The sequence below is a fragment of the Eleutherodactylus coqui genome, chromosome 5, assembly GCF_035609145.1.
Source record: "Eleutherodactylus coqui strain aEleCoq1 chromosome 5, aEleCoq1.hap1, whole genome shotgun sequence".
Taxonomy (NCBI): domain Eukaryota; kingdom Metazoa; phylum Chordata; class Amphibia; order Anura; family Eleutherodactylidae; genus Eleutherodactylus; species Eleutherodactylus coqui.
In genome coordinates this window covers 15,652,008-15,671,050 of record NC_089841.1, presented here as the reverse complement: position 1 = coordinate 15,671,050, position 19,043 = coordinate 15,652,008, and the positions used below count along the sequence as shown (strand labels likewise).

General features: G+C 46.8%; 1 protein-coding gene across 1 annotated transcript in view; it reads right to left on the bottom strand.

The window, feature by feature from the left end:
* Positions 1–19,043, bottom strand: part of LOC136628999 (zinc finger protein 678-like) — a 284,392-nt gene that overhangs the window by 106,755 nt on the left and 158,594 nt on the right. The gene's annotated exons all lie outside the window — the stretch shown is intronic.

Here is a 19,043-nt window from a genome sequence, read left to right as displayed (position 1 = left end):
TGGTGTGACAGATGAGGGGTGAGGTAACCGGTCACTGGTCGCAGTGCTGGCAGTAATCCCCCTCACAGTGTGGTGACCAGGAGTCGGGGTGACAGATGAGGGGTGAGGTAACTAGTCACTTGTCACAGTGCTGGCAGTAATCCCCCTCATAGTGTGGTGACCAGGAGTCGAGGTGACAGATGAGGGGTGAGGTAACCGGTCACTTGTCACAGTGCTGGCAGTAATCCCCCTCACAGTGTGGTGATCAGGAGTCAGGGTGACAGATGAGGGGTGAGGTAACCGGTCACTTGTCACAGTGCTGGCAGTAATCCCCCTCACAGTGTGGTGACCAGGAGTCGGGGTGACAGATGAGGGGTGAGGTAACCGGTCACTTGTCACAGTGCTGGCAGTAATCCCCTCACAGTGTGGTGACCAGGAGTCGGGGTGACAGATGAGGGGTGAGGTAACCGGTCACATGTCACAGTGCTGGCAGTAATCCCCCTCACAGTGTGGTGACCAGGAGTCGGGGTGACAGATGAGGGGTGAGGTAACCGGTCACTTGTCACAGTGCTGGCAGTAATCCCCTCACAGTGTGGTGACCAGGAGTCGGGGTGACAGATGAGGGGTGAGGTAACCGGTCACATGTCACAGTGCTGGCAGTAATCCCCCTCACAGTGTGGTGACCAGGAGTCGGGGTGACAGATGAGGGGTGAGGTAACCGGTCACTTGTCACAGTGCTGGCAGTAATCCCCCTCACAGTGTGGTGACCAGGAGTCGGGGTGACAGATGAGAGGTGAGGTAACCGGTCACTTGTCACAGTGCTGGCAGTAATCCCCCTCACAGTGTGGTGACCAGGAGTCGGGGTGATAGATGAGAGGTGAGGTAACTGGTCACTAGTCACAGTGCTGGCAGTAATCCCCTCACAGTGTGGTGACCAGGAGTCGGGGTGACAGATGAGGGGTGAGGTAACCGGTCACTTGTCACGGTGCTGGCAGTAATACCCTCACAGTGTGGTGACCAGGAGTCGGGGTGACAGATGAGGGGTGAGGTAACCGGTCACTTGTCACAGTGCTGGCAGTAATCCCCTCATAGTGTGGTGACCAGGAGTCGGGGTGACAGATGAGGGGTGAGGTAACCGGTCACTTGTCACGGTGCTGGCAGTAATCCCATCACAGTGTGGTGACCAGGAGTTGGGGTGACAGATGAGGGGTGAGGTAACCAGTCACTTGTCACAGTGCTGGCAGTAATCCCATCACAGTGTGGTGACCAGGAGTTGGGGTGACAGATGAGGGGTGAGGTAACCAGTCACTTGTCACAGTGCTGGCAGTAATCCCATCACAGTGTGGTGACCAGGAGTCGGGGTGACAGATGAGGGGTGAGGTAACCGGTCACTTGTCACGGTGCTGGCAGTAATCCCCCTCACAGTGTGGTGACCAGGAGTCGGGGTGACAGATGAGGGGTGAGGTAACCGGTCACTTGTCACAGTGCTGGCAGTAATCCCCTCACAGTGCGGTGACCAGGAGTCAGGGTGACAGATGAGGGGTGAGGTAACCGGTCACTTGTCACAGTGCTGGCAGTAATCCCCCTCACAGTGCGGTGACCAGGAGTCGGGGTGAGGTAACCGGTCACTGGTCACAGTGCTGGCAGTAATCCTCTCACAGTTTGGTGACCAGGTGTCAGGGTGACAGATGAGGGGTGAGGTAACCGGTCACTAATCACAGTGCTGGCAGTAATCCCCCTCACAGTGTGGTGACCAGGAGTCGGGGTGACAGATGAGGGGTGAGGTAACCGGTCACTTGTCACAGTGCTGGCAGTAATCCCCTCACAGTGTGGTGACCAGGAGTCGGGGTGACAGATGAGGGGTGAGGTAACCGGTCACATGTCACAGTGCTGGCAGTAATCCCCCTCACAGTGTGGTGACCAGGAGTCGGGGTGACAGATGAGGGGTGAGGTAACCGGTCACTAATCACAGTGCTGGCAGTAATCCCCCTCACAGTGTGGTGACCAGGAGTCGGGGTGACAGATGAGGGGTGAGGTAACCGGTCACTTGTCACAGTGCTGGCAGTAATCCCCCTCACAGTGTGGTGACCAGGAGTTGGTGTGACAGATGAGGGGTGAGGTAACCGGTCACTGGTCGCAGTGCTGGCAGTAATCCCCCTCACAGTGTGGTGACCAGGAGTCGGGGTGACAGATGAGGGGTGAGGTAACTAGTCACTTGTCACAGTGCTGGCAGTAATCCCCCTCATAGTGTGGTGACCAGGAGTCTGGGTGACAGATGAGTGGTGAGGTAACCGGTCACTTGTCACAGTGCTGGCAGTAATCCCCCTCACAGTGTGGTGATCAGGAGTCAGGGTGACAGATGAGGGGTGAGGTAACCGGTCACTTGTCACAGGGCTGGCAGTAATCCCCCTCACAGTGTGGTGACCAGGAGTCTGGGTGACAGATGAGGGGTGAGGTAACCGGTCACTTGTCACAGTGCTGGCAGTAATCCCCTCACAGTGTGGTGACCAGGAGTCGGGGTGACAGATGAGGGGGGAGGTAACCGGTCACTTGTTACAGTGCTGCCAGTAATCCCCTCACAGTGTGGTGACCAGGAGTCGGGGTGACAGATGAGGGGTGAGGTAACCGGTCACTTGTCACAGTGCTGGCAGTAATCCCCTCATAGTGTGGTGACCAGGAGTCAGGGTGACAGATGAGGGGTGAGGTAACCGGTCACTTGTCACGGTGCTGGCAGTAATCCCATCACAGTGTGGTGACCAGGAGTTGGGGTGACAGATGAGGGGTGAGGTAACCAGTCACTTGTCACAGTGCTGGCAGTAATCCCATCACAGTGTGGTGACAAGGAGTTGGGGTGACAGATGAGGGGTGAGGTAACCAGTCACTTGTCACAGTGCTGGCAGTAATCCCATCACAGTGTGGTGACCAGGAGTCGGGGTGACAGATGAGGGGTGAGGTAACCGGTCACTTGTCACGGTGCTGGCAGTAATCCCTCTCACAGTGTGGTGACCAGAAGTCAGGGAGACAGATGAGGGGTGAGGTAACCGGTCACTGGTCACAGTGCTGGCAGTAATCCCCTCACAATGTGGTGATCAGGAGTCGGGGTGACAGATGAGGGGTGAGGTAACCGGTCACTTGTCACAGTGCTGGCAATAATCCCCTCACAGTGTGGTGACCAGGAGTCGGGGTGACAGATGAGGGGTGAGGTAACCGGTCACTTGTCACGGTGCTGGCAGTAATCCCCCTCACAGTGTGGTGACCAGGAGTCGGGGTGACAGATGAGGGGTGAGGTAACCAGTCACTTGTCACAGTGCTGGCAGTAATCCCATCACAGTGTGGTGACCAGGAGTTGGGGTGACAGATGAGGGGTGAGGTAACCAGTCACTTGTCACAGTGCTGGCAGTAATCCCATCACAGTGTGGTGACCAGGAGTCGGGGTGACAGATGAGGGGTGAGGTAACCGGTCACTTGTCACGGTGCTGGCAGTAATCCCCCTCACAGTGTGGTGACCAGAAGTCAGGGAGACAGATGAGGGGTGAGGTAACCGGTCACTGGTCACAGTGCTGGCAATAATCCCCTCACAGTGTGGTGACCCGGAGTCGGGGTGACAGATGAGGGGTGAGGTAACCGGTCACATGTCACAGTGCTGGCAGTAATCCCCCTCACAGTGTGGTGACCAGGAGTCGGGGTGACAGATGAGGGGTGAGGTAACCGGTCACTTGTCACAGTGCTGGCAGTAATCCCCTCACAGTGTGGTGACCAGGAGTCGGGGTGACAGATGAGGGGTGAGGTAACCGGTCACTGGTCACAGTGCTGGCAGTAATCCCCCTCACAGTGTGGTGACCAGGAGTCGGGGTGACAGATGAGGAGTGAGGTAACCGGTCACTTGTCACAGTGCTGGCAGTAATCCCCCTCACAGTGTGGTGACCAGGAGTCGGGGTGACAGATGAGGGGTGAGGTAACCGGTCACTTGTCACAGTGCTGGCAGTAATCCCCCTCACAGTGTGGTGACCAGGAGTCAGGGGGAGAGATGAGGGGTGAGGTAACCGGTCACTTGTCACAGTGCTGGCAGTAATCCCCCTCACAGTGTGGTGACCAGGAGTCGGGGTGATAGATGAGAGGTGAGGTAACTGGTCACTAGTCACAGTGCTGGCAGTAATCCCCTCACAGTGTGGTGACCAGGAGTCGGGGTGACAGATGAGGGGTGAGGTAACCGGTCACTTGTCACGGTGCTGGCAGTAATACCCTCACAGTGTGGTGACCAGGAGTCGGGGTGACAGATGGGGTGAGGTAACCGGTCACTTGTCACAGTGCTGGCAGTAATCCCATCATAGTGTGGTGACCAGGAGTCGGGGTGACAGATGAGGGGTGAGGTAACCGGTCACTTGTCACAGTGCTGGCAGTAATCCCCCTCACAGTGTGGTGATCAGGAGTCGGGGTGACAGATGGGGTGAGGTAACCGGTCACTTGTCACAGTGCTGGCAGTAATCCCCCTCACAGTGTGGTGACCAGGAGTCGGGGTGACAGATGAGGGGTGAGGTAACTGGTCACTTGTCACGGTGCTGGCAGTAATCCCATCACAGTGTGGTGACCAGGAGTCGGGGTGACAGATGAGGGGGGAGGTAACCGGTCACTTGTCACGGTGCTGGCAGTAATCCCATCACAGTGTGGTGACCACGAGTCGGGGTGACAGATGAGGGGTGAGGTAACCAGTCACTTGTCACAGTGCTGGCAGTAATCCCATCACAGTGTGGTGACCAGGAGTCAGGGTGACAGATGAGGGGTGAGGTAACCGGTCACTTGTCTCAGTGCTGGCAGTAATCCTATCACAGTGTGGTGACCAGGAGTCAGGGAGACAGATGAGGGGTGAGGTAACCGGTCACTTGTCACAGTGCTGGCAGTAATCCCCCTCACAGTGTGGTGACCAGGAGTCGGGGGGACAGATGAGGGGTGAGGTAACCGGTCACTTGTCACAGTGCTGGCAGTAATCCCCTCACAGTGTGGTGACCAGGAGTCGGGGTGACAGATGGGGGGTGAGGTAACCGGTCACTTGTCACAGTGCTGGCAGTAATCCCCCTCACAGTGTGGTGATCAGGAGTCAGGGTGACAGATGAGGGGTGAGGTAACCGGTCACTTGTCACAGTGCTGGCAATAATCCCCTCACAGTGTGGTGACCAGGAGTCGGGGTGACAGATGGGGGGTGAGGTAACCGGTCACTTGTCACAGTGCTGGCAGTAATCCCCCTCACAGTGTGGTGATCAGGAGTCAGGGTGACAGATGAGGGGTGAGGTAACCGGTCACTTGTCACAGTGCTGGCAGTAATCCCTCTCACAGTGTGGTGACCGTGAGTCGGGGTGACAGATGAGGGGTGAGGTAACGGTCACTTGTCACAGTGCTGGCAGTAATCCCCTCACAGTGTGGTGATCAGGAGTCAGGGTGACAGATGAGGGGTGAGGTAACCGGTCACTTGTCACAGTGCTGGCAGCAATCCCCCTCACAGTGTGGTGACCAGGAGTCGGGGTGACAGATGAGGGGTGAGGTAACCGGTCACATGTCACAGTGCTGGCAGTAATCCCCTCACAGTGTGGTGACCAGGAGTCGGGGTGACAGATGAGGGGTGAGGTAACCGATCACTTGTCACAGTGCTGGCAGTAATCCCCTCACAGTGTGGTGACCAGGAGTCGGGGTGACAGATGAGGGGTGAGGTAACCTGTCACTTGTCACAGTGCTGGCAGTAATCCTCTTACAGTGTGGTGACCAGGAGTCGGGGTGACAGATGAGGGAACAGGTAATCTCTGAAGTGACTGTCTCTCGGGTAATCTCTGAGCTAACTGTCTCTCTCTCTCTCTCTCTCTCTGAGTTAGCTGTCTCTCTCTCTATCAGGTAATCTCTGAGCGCTCTCTCTCTCTGTCTCTGTCTCTGTCTCTGTCTCTGTCTCTGTCTCTGTCTCTGTCTCTCTCTCTCTCTCTCTCTCTCTCTCTCTCCTGTCTCTCAGGTCACTGATATCGGCTCCCCTGCATTCACTGACCTCCCTCGGCCCACAGAACTAACTGCCGGCTGTCCATGTCACTGACGTTACCTCAGCTCAGCTCCTCCCACTTGCCCTGCTCTTATTGGCTGGCTGATTAACCCTTATTGTGCCCCTTGGGAAGGCCCCACCCCCTCTGTATGATAGAATGCAGCAGGTAAACCTGGATGTTCCATTAGAACCTGACTGTCAGCCGTGTGACATCCCAGCAGGAGGAGGCCGATTGTTCTACAGACACTGGGAGTTAGTCTCAGGCCCAGCGGGCAGAGGGGGCGGGGCTTGTAGACCCTGTCATGTGATCCCTGACTCCTCCCACAGCTTTTACTGATCACATGACAGGGACATCATCACAGGTCCTATAAGCACACGGCTGCTGCCCAACTTTGCAGGTTAAGGTATGTGTGCCCAGACATCTGGGGGTAACGGCCCACAGTGCTGCTTCTGGGCACTGGAGATGTGGCAGAAATATTTGTTGATCAAGGGTGTAGTGTGGCACAGAGTGTTAAGGCAGTATGCAGTATGAAGCTCTCACCCACAACCTGAAGTTTGCAGGTTCAATCCCCACATTGTTCAAGTAGCCGGCTCAAGGTTGACTCATCCTTCCACATTCGGTAAAATGAGTAACTGTGTGGTGGGGTAATAAAAACAAGTGATCTGAAAGCGCTGCGGAATAGGTTGGTACTATACAAATAACAATTTCACACGTGGATTTAGTGTGGAATTGGCGCAGATTCTACTTCAAATCCACAATGAGAAACAACATGAGTGCGGTCCTAGTTGACCCACCCGTGCTAGAGGTGTTGCTGGGGTCTTCATCACAATCATCTGGACGAACTTTGAACAAGAACTAATAAAATTCCATGATCGATGTAATGCCTCTCACACGCCATAAACCTGACCTTAAGCTACTCAGATACAGAAATAGACTTTTTGGACAGCACCATGAACATTTTAAGCAACTCAATACAGAAATCCCTACTGAAAACTGATTGATCGGCCTGCATACCTCAGATGGGACAGCTTCCATCTCTACAGCCAGGCTATCTATCACAAACAACCAGATCTGCTGCAACCCAACAGACAGAGATGAACTGTTATACCACCTTAAAAGGACATTTTTAATCCCCTAATGATGTGTCTTTTTTTTTTTTCATTTTCTTTATTTCCCCCCCCCTCCCCTTTTAAAAAATCGTAACTCCTTTATTTATCCAATCGACGTCGCTGTCTGAAGACTTGCTTTTTGCAGGACAAGTTGTATTTTTCAATGGTACTATTTAAGGGGGAAAAAAAACGACATTCCGCCATCTTTCAGTGTGTCTTGTTTCTACGGCGCACAAACTGCAACAAAAATCACATGATAACTTTATTCTATGGGTCAGTACGATTGCTATGATACCAAACTTTTATATATATATTTTTTATTTTTTTTTTTGCTGTACTACTTTTTTTTTTTTCAAAGACATTTAAATTATTTTCTGTCGCCATCTTCTGTGTGCAATACGTTTTTTGTTTTTCCATCGATGTAGTTGCACGAGGGCTCATTTTTTTTAGAGGCATCCTGTAGTTTATGTTGGTACCATTTTGGAATACATACGACTTTTTGATCACTTTTGATTGCATTTTTTCTCAGAGACAGGGTGACTGAAAAAGTGCATTTCTGCCGTTCTTTATTTATTGTTTTTTTTTTTTTTTTAGACATCGTTTACTGTTAAGGGTAAATAATGCGCTACTTTGATAGATTGGACTTTTACGAACGCTGCGATACTAAATATGTACTTTTGCTTTATTATTTAGATTTTTTTATTATAACTATGGCAAAAGGGGGTTGATTTAAAGTGTTTTTTTTTTTTTTTACAATTAGTAAAACTTAATTGATCTAATTTTTTTTCTTCCTTTTCTCTAGCACCCCTAGGGGACCACAATTTGCGATGCTTTGATCACTCCTGCAGTATGATGTAATGCCATAGCATTACATCGTACTGCGATCTGACCGGTAGTTTATCAAGCCACCCCACGGGAATGGCTTGATAGACAGTCTGCCAAGAAGGCCCCGGCTGCCATGACACCCATATGTCTCCCTGTGATTTCACCACGAGGGGTGTGGGGGGGGGGGGGGGGGTACGGGACCCCCGAACATCGTTCATGGCATTTAAAGAGTTAATAGCCACAATCGGCTGCGCAGCTAATCGTGGCTATTGCCCGCTGGTGTCATCTGTAATAAAAAGCTGGCACTTACCCTGACGTTCCATGATATAAATCATAAATATACATCCTGGAACAGGAAGTTGTTAAATCGGGGCACACAAGGATGACCATCTGAAAACCATATTCCCAGACCCTCCCCTGCTATGTTACAGACAACCTTCAAACTTGAGTAACTTTATAGTCAGGAGTGCATTGCCCTTGACATAGAAAAAAGAACTTATTCCTGCAATGTAAAGACCTGCTCATGCGTACGGACTATGGACAGGATACAAATCCACAACACACAGCATGACTATAAGATCCCTGGGACATTCACATGTTCCACGTCAGACGTTGTGCACCTGATCCGGTGCAGTAAATGTCCTGTTGGGGTCTTTATGTTGGAGAAACAGGACAAAAACTCAAAGCAAGGATGAAGTCTCACTGCCACACAATTAAAGAAAGAAAGACAGAATTACCTGCGGCCGAGTATTTTTCTAGTCATGGACACAACATAGAACATAAAGTTATTTATATTGAAAGGCAACTTCAAATCTCAATGTCCTAGAAGAGTTTAGGAGTACAAATTTATCACCATCATTGACCCTCTCGAGAGAGGCATCAACATTGCAAGGGGCTTCATGCAACATTAGAGAATATGAGAAATCTATAGCAGAGATAACACACAGGCCTGGTGACCCCTTACGCTAATATAAAGCACATAAAACCTTTACATGCTTAGTCAGTGAACTCATTAAGTATTAACTCCTCTTCTCATCCTGTTATGGTATTGTTTTAAGTGCAAATTAATCACACCATGTCTGTGCCTATATATAATATGTGCGCTTCTTCAGATCTTTTCATTAAGTCTGAGTAAGATAAGAACCCTAAGTGGGTTTCTAAAGCTCGCTATTACATCTTTTTGATAGCCATTGAAAGGTATCATATGTACAAGATTACTTTGTTTCTCTTACTGTGAATAACCACATTTTGCCCACATGGCTAACATGGTACCAAATCTTTTTTATCATTTTTTAAAAAAGCAGAACCTTGGAAGAGTCATTGGGGCGGATCCCCGCCTGGATCAGCTATCAGTCCAACCAATCCAGGTGAAGAGAAGCCTATCTAGATGTTATGCTGCTTGTAGTCGGGGCATCACAAACATCTAACAGGTTCCTGTAATATCTCCTTAAATGTCCCCCTTATTCTCTCCAGTAATTGTATTGTTTTCTGTAGGATTCTGTGAGGTTTTTTTTATATTGCCCCATCTTCTTTCCATTCAGCTCCCACAATACTGGATCTTCTAGACAAGAGAATTTTCCTCATTGACCCGTTCAGGATGGAGAAGGACGAAAACAAGATGGCGAAGAGTATATTAAATCTCACCCTAGAGATACTCTTTCAGCTTACTGGAGAGGTGAGAGATTCTGATGATGTCACATTACATCATTCTTGTCTATGGTAATAATAGATGATGTCACTGGAGAGGTGAGAGATTCTGATGATATCACATTACATCATTCTTATCTGTGGTAATGACAGATGATGCCACTGGAGAGGGGAGAGATTCTGATGATGTCACATTACATGATTCTTATCTATGGTAATAATAGATGATGTCAGTGGAGATTGGAGGGATTCTGATGATGTCACATTACATGATTCTAATCTATGGTAATAATAGATGATGTCAGTGGAGATGGGAGGGATTCTGATGATGTCACATTACATCATTTTTATTCATGGTTATAGCAGATGATATGACATTCCAAACGGAGGAGAAACAGAAGTGCTAAAGATAAGAGCTGTATAAATCAAAAACTAAAGGCCCATTTAGACGCAATGATCATCATTCAAAATTATTTAAGTGTCACAATTGAGCGGTAATCGTTACGTGTTAACGCGCGCCCATTGTGCACTTTGTTATTCATTCGTTCATCGTTGTCTTTCAGTCCGCTTAAAATCCATTGTTTGGTAGTTCGCTTATCGTTTAGTTTATATGAAAACTGTTCAGTCGTTTAATGATTTTTACGTGATTTTTGTACCTTCACTGATGCACACGCCTTTCCAACAAACTATTGTTCAATTATCGTTTATCATCCATTGTCCAATGATAATCGTTACGTTTAAACGGTCGCCTTTAAAAGCAAAACCATTGCTCACTTTTGACACTTTTAACGAATTTTAAGCGATGATCGTTGCGTCTAAATGGACCTTAAGTGAATGTGTGAGCTGAGTGAGTGCGCACGGCTGTCTTTAAACTTTACTATATTCCAAGTGTATTGTGCCATAAGTGTGTGACTTTGGAAGGGGGACTTATTTAATTACTGCTTATTTGAAATATTTGCATTTATTACTTATTTTTTAATCTAATCTATATGTACGATCCCTTAGTTAAAATCACAGAAAGGGAAATATAAAGACACAGAGTGGACATAAACTTAGACATACTGATGCAAGAGGGCAGGTATGAACATCACTGCAGGCAGTCAGACTTCTAAATGGAGGAGAAAGTAACACATGTGAAGGGCACGGATGAGGCAGCCACCTTATACTGAGAGGCGGCTACTTAGTTCTTCTTCCTGCACAAAAAAGTAAATACAGGCCACATGATACATGTAGTGCACCACAACCTACTAATGACACAATTTTACAATCCAGCGGGCTGCCCTGCACCCCATAGGTGAACCACACTAGCACTGGGACCCTGGGCTACCCTCAGTTTTCAAAGTTGTACTGCATGTTACTGATAAATACCGATAAACAGGAGGCTTTGGTTAATATTTTGGCCAAAATACATGAGCTCACAACCCACGTCATGGGTCCTACACTTAATATTAGTTAAAATCACAGAAAGGTAAAGATACTGTTTACCAGCCTGGCTGTCTGCATGTTGAGGGATATGTGGTGTTTATACCTGTCCTCTTGTATCAGTATTAGAGATGAGCGAGCGTACTCGCTAATGCAAACTACTCGAGCGAGTAGTGCCTTATGCGAGTACCTGCCCGCTTGTCTCAAAAGAGTCGGGTGCTGGCGGAGGAGAGCGGGGAGGAACGGGGGGGAAAATCTCTCTCTCACTCTCTCCCCCCCCCCCCCCCGCTCCCCCATGCTCACTCCCGCAACTCACCGCTCTTCCCCGCCGGCACCCGAATCTTTTGAGACGAGCTGGCAGGTACTCACATAAGGCACTACTCGCTCGAGTAGTTTGCCTTAGCGAGTACGCTCGCTCATCTCTAATCAGTATATCAATAAGTAAATGGCCATTTTGTATATCTGTATAATCCCCATTTAGAGTGTGCTCCAAGATTGACTATGTTGTCCAGTGTACATCTTGTACAATGTATGCTGTTCTTGATCGACCGTTCGACGGTGCATACTGCTGTACAAGATGTTCGTGTGATGCACATTTGGAAGCCCAGATCCTAGATTTAAATGCACAGCTGGAAACTCTGATATACACTAACAATATGGAAAGGAGTTTGCTGTTCACTGAGCACACACTCGATGGGGTAGCTGTGGGGGTGGATGGTAGTTCTGGAGAGCAGAATGATCAGGCAGCTGTCTAGGTAACAGAGGGAGGGGGTAGAGAGGAGAAAAGCAAGGAGCCTTGTCCTGAACTGGCACATCCCAACAAGTTTGCAGATTTGGCAGATGAGGGGGATGTCATAACAGGGTTAGCACTGCTGCAGCACGACATGGCCTCTGACCGCCAGTAAGAATGGGAATAGTCCCCTGTAGCTGTCACAGCCGCAGCAGGGGATAGGAGGCAGTGCACTTTATGTGCGCAAAAACGCGGCCAAGTGCATTTTTTTTTCTGTATGACTCCCGCTACAGAACAGAATTGCACTTTTTTTGGTCACCCTGTCATCAAGAAAAATTGTACTAAAAAGCCAACAAAAAGACGTATGTACTCCAAAATAGTAGACGTCCAGTAGAAACTATGGGACGTCCTGCAAAAAATGAACGCTCGCACAATTATATCGGCAGAAGAATTTAAAAAGTTATGAATGTCAGAAGATGGCAGCAGAAAATGAGTTTCAATTAAATATCTTTGCAAAATATGAAAATAATAGGGCAAAAAAAACTACATAAAAGTTATCATGTCATTTTTACTGCAGTATTTACGCTGTAGATGCAACAGGCACCCAAAAATGGCGGCATTTTTTTTTTCCATTTTTTTACTCCACTTAAAATATTTTAAAGGTTTCCCAGTACATTATATGGTACATTAACTAGTACCATTGAAAAATACAACTCTTCCCTCAAAAATCGGGCCCTCAGACAGCAACGTCTATGGATAAATAAGTTATGATTTTCAAAAAGGAAAGGGGAAAAACCAAAAAAGGGCCGCTTTGTTAATGGGTTAATAGTAAATGGTCAGACCACACATGGAATATGGTGTACAGTTTGGGGCATCGAAACTCAAGAAGGACTTATCAGAGCTTGAGTGAGTTCAGCAGGCAACTAAGGTAATAAATGGAAAGTGCGAACTACAATACCCAAAGATTCAAGAGGGGACTAGATGCCTTTCTTGAGCGATACAATAGTATGTGTTTTAATCATTAACTATTTCAGAAGGGTTGTTGATCCGGGGATTATTCTCATTGCTAGATTGGAGTCAGGAAAGAGTTTTTTCCTTAAATGGGGAAAATTAGCTTCTGCCTCATTGTGGTGTTTTTTTTGCCTTCCTCTGGATCAACATTGGGGGGGGGGGGGGGGGTGTAATAGGCTGAACTGAATGGACATGTTTTTTTAGTCCTTACATATTATGTTACTATGACTGGAGAGGTAAAGGACATTTTTATTAATATCTCCTCATATACAGGATTACACAGTAATGAAGAAGACCTCTAGTGATGGCTGTCGGGCCCCTGTGTGTGATGGATGGGATAGACCCCTGAGCTCAATCCCGGGGCCCCCACTGCACTCCCTGGTACATGAGGACATCAATGTACAGAAGATTCTAGAACTCACCAACAAAATGATTGAGCTGCTGACTGGAGAGGTGACGCTGCAGGGAATGCTGGGACATTATACAGTAACAGGACTGGAGGCTTCTGGGTGATGACTGTATATTGTGTTGTCAGGTTCCTATAAGGTGTCAAGATGTCGCTGTCTATTTCTCCATGGAGGAGTGGGAGTATTTAGAGGGACACAAGGATCTGTACAAGGACGCCATGATGGAGACCCGCCAGCCGCTCCCATCACCAGGTAATAGACAGGACTAAATCCACGGGGACTTTATTATCTGTATATGAAGAATGACTTCAGTGTCCGTCTGTGTTTCCTGCAGTTCCATCCAGTAAGAGAAGAACCACAGAGAGATGTCCCCGTCCTCTTCTTCCACAGGACCATCAGGTAGATGGAGATGTCCCTCTGATCTGTAGAAGGCTGTGAAGCTCTTGTCTTCAGTCTTATTAGATGTCTTCTCCTTGTGTGATGAGGCCGGTGGAGTTGGTAGGATTACCGCTGACCAGAGACATTACATCTTGTCTGGATTTTCTCCCAGTGTTCTGGCGGTGGAGACTGCTGGTGGGAATAAGGAGCCAACAGGTTGGATTTATATCTATCTGCTCCTTTATTTCCCCGAGACAAGCAGTGGATGGGTCTGGTAGACGCTGATCTCCTCCACTGAGACAACGTGCAGCGTGTCTAGCCATGCCGGATATACGTGTGTATGAGGTTCCTGAGGGGTCATTGAGCCGCCATCTAATCTCTATGTCCGGCTTCTAGACCTGCAGCTATGTGGCTCAGATAATTACTCCTGTCAGGTCATTATACCATAAAACCTTCCACATGACTTCTCCAACGGTCTGCTGACTTTTACAATATTTGTCTCACAGCTTTTGTATCCAGATGAAGATCTGACCAATATTAATACTACAGAGATAAATGTGAGGGGCGATCAGCGGTGTAAAGAGGAGATTCCTACAGATAACCGCCCAGGTGAGTAGTAACCACTGAATACAGCAGAGAAGAGTCACAGATTCTCCTCGGTCACCGGCTGCAGATAGTTATGTAGATTTATAAGCTCTGGGATCTGTCAGATTTTCCGCTGTATATTCCCCCATTCAGCTGGAGTACAGACTAAATCTGGCTGACAATGTGATACGTTATAGGAGATAACACAGGATGAGCATTTATAATATGGATGGGGAATATATGTGGGAGTCTTTCTTCATCATCTGCGGTCAGTAGTAATCGGGGAAAATGCCCAATTGTCAGAGTTCAGAATGAAAAGCTCCAATTAGTTTAATATCACATTACTGTGTAGTAACACAATAGACCATGGAGACATAGACCCAGATAACAGAAGATGCTTTGGAGGTTTGAAGGTTACTGCTGTGAGTGTCAGGACTTCTGCTCGAAAGGCACTTGAAGAAAACCATGTGATGCTTTATATGAGTTCTTTAGGGAAGAACAGCAACTAATCTTGGTGCAGAAATGGCCTAACTCTGTCTGTATGGAATATGCTATTTATGTAGCTTGAGTTCAGCAATCTACCAGGGAAAGGAACCCGAGGCTTGTGGAGGACTTTGCTGCAAGTGATTTGCAGGACCCTTTAATGCAGGGGTCCCCAACTCCAGTCCTCAGTGACCACCAACAGGTCATGTTTTCAGGATATCCTATGTTAAGAATACCTGTGGCAATGTCTAAGCCACCGACAATAATTATATCACCTGTGCAATACTGAGGAAATCCTAAAAACATGACCTGTTGGCGGTCCCTAAAGGACTGGAGTTGGGGAACACTCCTTTAAAAGATCCACCAGGACCCCCATATTATTGCTAGCAGCCACAGATAGTTATTTATAAGACCAGATTCAGATTTGCAGTTTTTGGTGATGTTTTTTGCACATATTTTGATCAACATCAGGAATAGAAGGAAACCTATAAAGAACGTGTCCTCCATTATAACAGAAGACGCATCTGCTAATCTGGTATCTGAGCTGAAGGCTTCGTTTGTAGACTCTGGTATAGATCCGTCACCAAATAATGGACAACATACTGTAGCATACTGCACTGTCTTGTCCAGGACATATCAGCGGGCATGCCTGAAGCCAGATGGACCACATTGTAGGCAGTCATAATGCCATGTGATAGATTTGGCACTCTTGTGTTTTCTGTTAGGCTTCTAGTATGGAGCTAAACAACGTAAGGCGGCAGCACTAGTGTGTGTACTAATCTGGCCTTACACTTGCTCCACCGCCATGACTTCTTCATACATGACCATACTGCTCCCCTCTGTGATAAAGTACATGTAGCAGTCAGAAGTGTGTGAGACGGACACCACCTAATAGCACTGACTCACAGGGACCTCTATGGTTCCCCACTGAGCATTTACTAGAAGAGTGGTGACAGGTACACTGATACATGACCCTGTGAAGATGGGGGCTTTACCACAGAAGGGGGGAACTGCAAGAGAACGGCCTGATGGCTGAACATCATGATCTGCTGGCTCTTGCTCTGAACTCCATTAATAGACTGGATCTGTTTTGCCATCGCTGTTTTTATTGAGTTAATTACTGAGTTTTAGTGTAAGAAGGAGGGATTTGGGTTCCTGAAGAACTGGGCTGACTTTGCTGTCGGCTACAGGCTCTGCCGTAGGGACGGGCTGCATCTCAATGGGGAGGGTGCAGCTGTGCTGGGGGAGAAGATGGCTAGAAAGCTGGAGGAGTGTTTAAACTAGGGACTGGGTGGAGGGCAAAAAGAGAAACAAGGGGGTAGCAAGTGTAGCTAGCGACCTGGGCCTAAGTAATGGGAATGGGGGTCGAGCGGGGGGTGGGGTTAGTACAGTTAGAACTGTTAGATCAGCCAATAGTACTATTAGTAGCAAAATGAATTTAAAGAACAAAAACAATCGTATAAATTGTATGGCTATGAATGCAATAAGTCTGATTGGTAAAGTGGGTGAGCTTGAAGCAAGAATGACTGATGAAAACTACAACATAGTTGGAATAATGGAAACACGGCTTGATGATAAGTGCGATTGGGCGGTGAATTTACAAGGCTACAATTTCTTCATAAAAACCGTGGAAACTGGAAAGGGAGAGGGGTATGTCTGTACGTTAAATCGTATTTAGTGCCGAGGCTACGGGAGGATATAGCAGCAGGAGATGAACGCAAGGAATCTCTATGGGTAGAAATACAGGAAGGAAAAAATAACAAAATCCTGATAGGGTTTTTTTTATAGGCCACCAAAAGGAAGAGAAGAAACTGAAACCTTACTATTAAGGCAGATAGAAGAGGTGTCAAAGCGAAACGAAGTAATTATCATGGGGGACTTTAATTATCCAGATATAACATGGGAGAACGAAACCTGCAAATCTCACAGGGGTGATAAGTTCTTGAGAACAATTAAAGATGACTACCTTACCCAACTTGTGCGAGAACCAACTAGAGGGAGGGCCATTCTGGACTTAGTATTAACCAACAAACCGGACCTAATAATGGGGGCACTTGGGGAACAGCGACCACAATATAATCAACTTTCAGCTTTTATTCAATAGGAAGCCTTATCAGGGAGCGACAAATAAACTAAACTTCAGTAAAGCAAAATTTGATCAGCTCAGAACTACTAATCGGTAACATTAATTGGGACAACATCCTCAAAAATATCAGTACAGACGACAAATGGGAGGAGTTTAAAAACATCCTAATCACCTCATGTGAGCAGTTCATACCCTTTAAAAACAAAAAAACTGCAAGTAAACGGAAACCAATGTGGCTCGACAAGACTGTAAGGGAGGCAATAAACGAAAAAAAGAAAGCGTTAAAACTACTAAAATAAGAAGGCAGCAAAGAAATGCTGAAATCATACAGGGAAAAAAAAACAAAATATGCAAAGAAAAAATCAAAATTGCCAAGGAAGACAGAAAGACTGATCGCCAAAGAGAGCAAAAACAACCTGAAACTATCCTTCAATTATATTAACAGTAAAAGGATTTGCACTAAGAGCACTGGCCCTTTAACAAATAACACAGGAGAAATCATAGAAGACAATGGGGGGGAAGCTAACCTATTAAATAGTTTCTTTTCAAGTGTATTCACAAATAAAAAGGAAATGCCACATGAGATGCACGGGAATAAGATGAACCCGTCACAAAATATTACATATCTAACACAGGAGGATGTGCAGAGCCGATTAAAAAAGATTAAAATCGATAAATTGCCAGGCCCGGATGGCATACACCCAAGGGTTCTAAGGGAACTAAGTGATGTGATAAGCTAGGCCGCTATATCTAATATTTATGGATACTATTATGACCGGGGTTGTACCACTGGATTAGCGCATTGCCAATGTAGTTCCAATAAACAAAAAAGGGACCAAAAGTGAGCCTGGTAACTACAGGCCAGTAAGTCTCACTTCAGTAACTGGAAAAATATTCAAGGGGTTTCTGAGAGACACCATCGTACAATACCTCAAAGAGAACAATGGAATAACCCCTCACCAGCATGGGTTCATGAGGGGGCGATCATGTCAGACCAATCTGATCAGATTCTATGATGAAGTAAGTTCTATTCTGGACCTGGGAGAGTCTATTGATCTCATATATCTGGATTTCTCTAAAGCATTTGACACCATGCCGCATAATAGGTTAATATACAAAATAAGGCAGCTAGGATTGGGTGCAAACGTGTGCAATTGGGTAAAGAATTGGCTCAGAGATAGAAAACAGAGGGTGGTAATAAACGGTTCATACTCAGATTGGGCCTCCATCGCTAGCGGGATGCCACAGGCTTCAGTATTAGGCCTCATTTTGTTCAACATATTTATCAATGACCTGATAGAGGGGCTGCACAGTAAAATATCAATATTTGCAGATGATACAAAATTATACAATATAATAAATGCAACGGAGGACAATGTACGGCTACAAATGGACCTAGATAAGCTGGGGGCTTGGGCAGAAAAATGGCAAATGAAGTTCAATGTTAACAAATGTAAGTTTATGCACATGGGCAGGAGAAACGGATGTCACCAATATACACTAAATAGGGTACTGCTAGGGAAAAGTGATATGGAAAAAGACCTAGGGGTACTAGTGGATTGTAGATTTAACTGAAGCAACCAATGACAGTCAGCTGCTGCAAAAGCTAATAAAGTCTTGGGGTGTATTAAAAGAGGTATAGGGGCGAGGGACAAGAAGATTATCCTCCCACTATATACTTGTCAGGCCCCATATAGAGTACTGTGTACAGTTCTGGACACCGGTGCTCAGAAAGGATGTTGCAGCGCTTGAGGGGGTTCAAAGAATGGGAACTAAACTAATACATGGAATGAAGGGACTGGAATACCCAGAGAGGCATCAAAACTGGGATTATTTACCCTGGAAAAAAGAGGGCGACCAAATAACTATGTATAAATACATGAGGGGACAATACAAGGATCTCTCCCATGATCTGTTTCTACCCAGGACTGCGATGATAACAAGAGGGCATTCTCTATGTCTAGAAGAAAGCAGTTTTCATCACTAACACAGAAAAGGGTTCTTTATTGTGAGAGCAGTGAGACTGTGGAACTCTCTGCCTGAGGACGTGGTGATGGCAAAATCCATAGAGGAATTTAAGAGGGGACTTGATGTCTTTCTAGAGCAGAAGGATATTACAGGATATAAATTTTAGGGGAGCAGCGGGTTGTAGATCCGGGTCTTACAGACAGATAGGAACTATAACAGGCTGAACTAGATGGACATTGTCTTCATTCGGCCTAGCATACTATGTTACTATGAGTTTTGCTGCCTGACTTGTAGTTGCTATTAAAAAGTTTCTATATAAATATAATCATCTTTATATACTGCATACATATTTTGCAGCACTTTACATGACTTGACATTTTGGGTTCTGTTTGGGTT